Raw genomic sequence first — 6,644 nt, 5'->3', positions numbered from 1 at the left:
TACTAGATCCGAGCACCTGTATTGGGATATATATGTCTAATATAACTCCGAGGAAATGAATAATACACAAGATGATAATTGTCTCTTCTCTGCTAATTAATGTGCATGCAATATTCACTCTGATTTACTTGTGAGACAACCGACACTGATAATTACCTCAAAGTTAAAGGTGCTCCGTTACTGGGAAGATCATATCGGATCCGTTCCATTCCCCCAAACTCACGGCTCCTTAGAAAAAATGCATTGCAATGCGTCATAATTATCTGGACTACCAAGTACTTCCATATAACTTCGAAAACAGACAATAATTTATTTCACTGGATGAGACTGGGCTGACGGATTTTTTAATGGATTGGTAATTTTTATTTTTTACACAAGTTTACATGGCAAGATTCTTCACATTTTTCACCCTACAAATCAAATGGTTGACTTACACATTGTTACACCTACACGACCTAAAAAATATTCATGTAAACATTTGGTATCATTCATTTTCTGTGACAACTCTTCATCAGTGACCTGAGTGTAAGGATGACAGTGGCGGATCCAGAACTTTTTATTTTTTTTCATTTTAATTTTGGGGGGGTGCTTGATCCAGTCATGCTTCAGTGATTCTCAATATAATCATGATAATCAACAAATTTTTCACACGAAAAAAGGGGGGGGGGGCTTTCCCCTTAATTAGAAATCTCTATTTTCAGGCATAGGCTCATATAATGCCTTTTGAAGAACTGAGATAAAAACATGAGGAGGCTAATGAGTTTTCAGCTGCTTTACATCATTGTACATTAAAATACATCATGAACATACATGTGACATACACAATTATATATAGAGCCATTTAAAAAGCTATTTTTTGCAATACTTAAATAATGCAGGATTAAATCTTGATATATGTACTGGTAGTTGAAATTGTTAGCTTTAAACATTAAAAAAATGAACACCCAAAGTTTAAAAATAAGAATGACCATATAGTCTTTAATGTATGTGCTATTGCCATGAAACTAGGACATTGTAGGTAAACTGTCATCTATTCCCTTAAATCTGAGTTCACGCCAATTATTAATTAATTAAAATTAGAATTAAAATTAGTCAAGTATATCTACTCTATTAGGTCTCTAGTTTGGATAGTGTATAACTTGCAAATTAAAAACATACTCCTTCCAAATTTATTTCTTTAAATATTATGGATGAAATAGCAAATAAGGGATGAAATTAAATTAGATGAATGTGGCAATTTTTTTTAGGTAAAGTAGTGATTTGGTATAGTTTGAAAAGGTAAAATATTAGTATGTCAAACTTAATTATAGACCCTTTAAAAATAAAATTATCCTTATTTTGAGTTATAGCTTATAGATTTTTCTATAATGTTGATCAGAGGCGGATCCAGCCATTTTAAAAAGTGGGGGTCCAAACCCAGAGTAAAGGGGGGTTCCAACTATATGCTCCCATTCAAATGCATTGCTCGGCAAAAGAAAAGGGGTGGTTCCAACCCCCGGACCCCCCCCCCCCCCTTGGATCTGCCAATGTTGATGTGGTTCTGTCCCAAAAGTAGTACACTGCATTGTAAAAGTTTTTTTTTTTGGATAGAGCCAGTGCAATTTTTACCTCACTGTTCTAATGGAACAGTAAGATTTTGCCATCACTTGGTGTCTGTTGTTGAAGTTCGTCGTCTGTCTGGTGTTCTCCTCTAAAACTACTTACCGGTAACCAATTTCTACCAAACTTAAGCTGAATGATCCTTCATGTTATATCTATCATTGTCTATGGGTATCTAAAACACAGTTTTTGTCGAGCCTGCAACTTTTGTTGCAGAAAGCTCGACATAAGGATAGTGATCCGGAGGCTGCGGCGGCATTAGCTACATTGTAACTTCTTTATATTTTAGAAGGTGGAAGACCAGGATGCTTCATACTTTGTATATATGGATGTCTCATTTTACAAAGTTTCCGTCAGTCACATGTCCAAAGTCCTTGACCTCATTTTTTCTTGGTTCAGTGACTACTTGAAAAAAAAGTTAAGATTTTTGTAATGAAAAATTCTCTCTTATAAGTAATAGGATAACGTATATTTGGTATGTGTGTACCTTGCAAGGTCCTAATGGCCGTCAGACAGCTTTCACTCGACCTCAACCTCATTTCATGGATCAGTGAACAAGGTTAATTTTTGGTGGTCAAGTCCATATATCTCAGATACTATAAGCAATAGGTCTAGTATATGCGGTGTATGGAAGCATTGTAAGGTGTACATGTCCAACTGGCAGGTGTCATCTGACCTTGACCTCATTTTCATGGTTCAGTGGTTATAGTTAAGTTTTTGTGTTTTGGTCTGTTTTTCTCATACTGTATGCAATAGGTCTACTATAATTGGTGTATGGAATGATTAAAAGGTGTACATGTCAAGCTGGCAGGTGTCATCTGACCTTTACCTCATTTTCATGGTTCAGTGGTCAAAGTTAAGATTTTGAGTTTTGGTCTTTTTTTCTAATACTATATGCAATAGGTCAACTATATTTGATATATGGAAATATTTTATAATCTATATATCAGTCACCCAGGTTTTATTTGAACTTGACCTCATTTTCAAGATTCATTGCTCAGTGTTAAGTTTTTGTGTTTTGGTCTGTTTTCTTTAACTATAAGCAATAGATCAGCTGTATTTGTTGTATGGAAGGATTATTAGGTGCACATGCCTGCCTGGCATGGCTCATCTAACCTTGACCTATTTTTCAGGGTTCATTGGTCAATGTTTAGTTTTCTTGGTTAATGTTAAATTTATGTGACAGTTGTAATAAAGCTTTATATTTAGGACTATCAACATAATATCAATGATTAGTAAAGAAGGCGAGACATTTCAGTGTGTGCACTCTTGTTGTTTTGTTTTCTGTTTCGTCAAAAAACATTGTGATCATGGATAAACATACTAAATAAAAACATAGGAGGAAAGGTAGTTTTGGCTTTTATCTCAAAACCCAAATTAAAGGATTAAGAGCAAATCTGACACAGAGTTAGTTGTTCATTATAGGTGAAGTTCTATCAACAATAAATTTTCAGAAAAGCGTAACAACCCATTGTTGGGTTGCTGCCACTAGATTGGTAATTTTAAGGAAATATTGCAGTTTTTATACGACTGCAAAAAGTTTTTTGTGATCATATATTGGTATTGTGTAGTCGTTGTCCGAAGCCATTTGGTTTTCGCATTATTACTTTAGGATAAGTTAATAGAAATCTATGAAATTTAAATAAAAAGGAAGGTTGGGATTTATTTTGGGAGTTTTTGTCCAGAGTTTAGGAATTAGGCATTTTAGGGACCAAAAGGTTCCAAAATTTAACTTTTTTTGATTTTATAGAAATTGAATTATGGGGTTTCTTTGATATTCCAAATCTAACTGTGTATTTAGATTCTTAATTTTTTCGTCCTGTTTAAATTGGTCTACCTTAAGGTCCAAAGGGTCCAAATTAAACTTATTTTGATTTTTACAATATATTTAAATTCTTGGTGTTCTTTAATATCATGAATATGCTGAATCTGAATATTTACTTAGATTTTTTATTATGGGCCCAGTTATCAAGTTGGTCCAAACAGGGGTTCAAAATTTTACTTTGTTTAATTTCAACAAAAATTGAATATATGGGGTTCTTTGAACATGCTGAATCTAACCATTCATTTAGATTTTTGATATTTTGGCCCGTTATCAAATTGGTCCACATGGACATGATGGAGGTCTGAAGGGTCCAAACTTGAACTTTATTTGATTTCATCAAAAAATGAATTATCGGGGTTCTTTGATCATGGTGATATGCTGCATCTAACCATGTATTAAGATTTTGAATATTGGACAGTATTAGAGGTTAATTGTCAATTTAAAATTTTTAATTACTTGGACCACATTCATTCTGTGTCAGAAACCTATGCTGTGTCAAATATTGAATCACAATCCAAATTCAAAATTCAGAGCTGTATCAAGCTTAAATGTTGTGTCCATACTTGCCCCAACTGTTCAGGGTTCAACCTGTACAGTCGTATCAAGCTGAGCCATGCGTAGCATTTTTATTGGTTATTATCTTGAATCTTATTTCTGATAAAGATATACTGTAAACAGCAAATATAATTTGCAAAGTAAAGTCTACAAATATGATATTAATACACCAAAAATTGTCAATTGACCCCATAAGGAGTTATTGCCTTTTAAAGACAATTTTTCACAACTTGTTCATCTAGTTTGCTCAATACTCTAAAGAATCTTCTCCTTTGAAGTGACATTGCGGAATATATTACAGCCAAACTTGGACTGAATGAGTTTCAGAGTAACTAGTTTAAAGTTTGTATTTTATTTCCTTTTAGGTCAAGAAACATAGTCACTTTATAGTTACATGGCTAAAATGGAACATAGGGGTAAAATGATCACAAATGGAAGATTGATGCAAAAAAATTCAGGTGAGCACTTCAGGCTCTTGAGAGCCTCTTGTTTAATTGCTTCTGTAAGTAATATATATTAATTTGAAATTCTGACGAGTGAGACACATGCAGATTACGGTATACTGTAAACAATATTTCAGAGTTAAATGTAGTCAAGCAAACAAATCATATTATAATATGCGAATCATGTCTTTGATGTCCAATGAAATATTAGTACAAACACGAAGAAAAAGTATGGGAATGTTTGTTTTTTAAACTATTGACCAAATAGATGACTGGCAAAGTCTGAAATGAAATAGCACAAATATTCCATTCTTTTAAAATATTATTGTATATATAAAGAACAACACATACTGATTGATGTTTAATAATAGTTTTTACCCTTTTTAGGTTTAGGACAACATGGACAAGAAATATAGACAAATAATGAAAAATATAAACAGTTACAATAAAAATGAGTGGCAAAACAAGATAAACAGAATACAAGAAGGCCTAAACGGTAAGACCACTTCTATATACTGTAAATTCAGAAATTATTGCTTGCATTTATTATTGTGATTTTTCACGAATGGAAATAGGTCAGCCAATAAAGATCCCAATATGAAAAGATTTAAACAATCCAATTTAGTTCAACATGTTCAAAGTAAATAACAAACAAACAAAAAATCATGTCTGTGAGCACCCAACCTTACCACAATATTTGACAGTGGTTCAAATAACACAACATATGAACATTCTATAACAACTATTGCAAGTGGCTCAACTTTAAATATCACTGCAAGGCACTAAACAACGAATATTAATTTGGACACAAAGCACTGAAATAAGTACGAATATCAAATGAAAGTTTCTCAAAATGTGCATTAAACATGATAAAATAAGCTTATTTATATTGCTGTTGTTTTTTTGTCCATTTAAACATTTTTTTTAAATTTTTTTATTTATAGGTCAGATATCTTGGTTTTTATGATCATCAACAGGTCCTGCAGGGTCTATACTGAAGAGGAAACTTAATTGTTAATACTTTTCTACACAATGTGCTAATTGTATTAAATAATGTGAAATGAACTGTGTGTTTTTCTGGAAAAAGAAATAGAAAAAATTCTACAAAATTGCTATTAACAAATTGGAGTACTATCAAAGATGCACAAGAACATAATTGTGTAAAATGTAACAACCTACATATTCACTGATGGATTATGGAGAAATTAAGAAAAAAATAGTATCTTTGTCATGTTTGTTGTCGAAATAAACAACTGCCTTATCCATTCATGTACATGGCTCCATCATATCAAATATACATGGATATACAGAGAAGATGTGTGAAGAACAAGTTGCCAAAATTTATTCAACCAATTGAAGGAAGATGTCTTGTGGATGAAATTATTTATGCACTGAACTGTTATGTAGGGGGTCGAATAATTGTACACAACAGCTGAAACAGAAGACAAGTTAATTTAACATGAAAAGTGTTTATTTTATTTAATATGCAAATATGAGCACAATATTAATAACATCACAAGTGGTATGATATTCATAGCGTTTTGCTTATTATTGTATTGTCTTAAACATGCTAAACAGTCAGCCTTTTGTTTTTGTATGTTAAATACTCACCATGAAAATTTGTATAAAAGTTTTAATTATCTTTTGTATCAATAATTCAGTCTAGGAAAAATTATATTTATTCTGTCATGAATTTTCCATAGAGGAAAAATAGGGGAAATCATTTCCTTAAGGGAAATTTGATGTTCAGAAATTTCCTTACAGGAAATTTGAAGAACATTGATTTCCTTAGAGGAAATTTAATGTCTTGAATTTTCCCTCAAGGAAAAGTGTTTGTCAACAATTTCCTCACAGGAAAAAGTTTTTCCTCCAAGGAAAATTTAAAGCTGCATATTTCCTCAAAGGAAATAGAATTTCCTCCAAGGAAAATTTAAAGCCGTCAATTTCCTCAAAGGAAAAAGAATTTCCTCCAAGGAAATAGAATTTCCTCAAAGGAAATGTTTATGCAGCAAATTCCCTAAGGGAAATCTTTTTCCCTCGAGGAAAAAACAATTTCCCTTGAGGAAAAATCTTTTTCCTTTAGGGAAATTTGATTTCCCTTGAGGAAAACTACTTTTCCTCTGAGGAAATTGTTGAATAAAGGGGCATAACTTTTTCAACAGTGGTGCTAGAGTAAAAAAATTTTAGGACAAATATCAGGGAACCAATGCCAACCAAGTTAT

The 6,644-nt window shown here is 32.3% G+C and overlaps 1 long non-coding RNA gene across 1 annotated transcript; it reads left to right on the top strand.

Moving 5' to 3' along the window:
• Window positions 1-226: 226 nt before the first annotated feature.
• Window positions 227-6,064, top strand: LOC139518475 (uncharacterized). The gene is made up of 4 exons (XR_011663364.1): window positions 227-355; window positions 4,345-4,437; window positions 4,810-4,918; window positions 5,367-6,064. It is a non-coding gene; the product is annotated as an uncharacterized lncRNA (long non-coding RNA).
• The last annotated feature ends 580 nt before the right edge of the window (window positions 6,065-6,644 follow it).

Source organism: Mytilus edulis, chromosome 4 (genome assembly GCF_963676685.1).
Source record: "Mytilus edulis chromosome 4, xbMytEdul2.2, whole genome shotgun sequence".
NCBI lineage: Eukaryota > Metazoa > Mollusca > Bivalvia > Mytilida > Mytilidae > Mytilus > Mytilus edulis.
The sequence above is the reverse complement of the archived record's forward strand: the minus strand, read 5'-3'. Positions and strand labels throughout refer to the sequence as shown.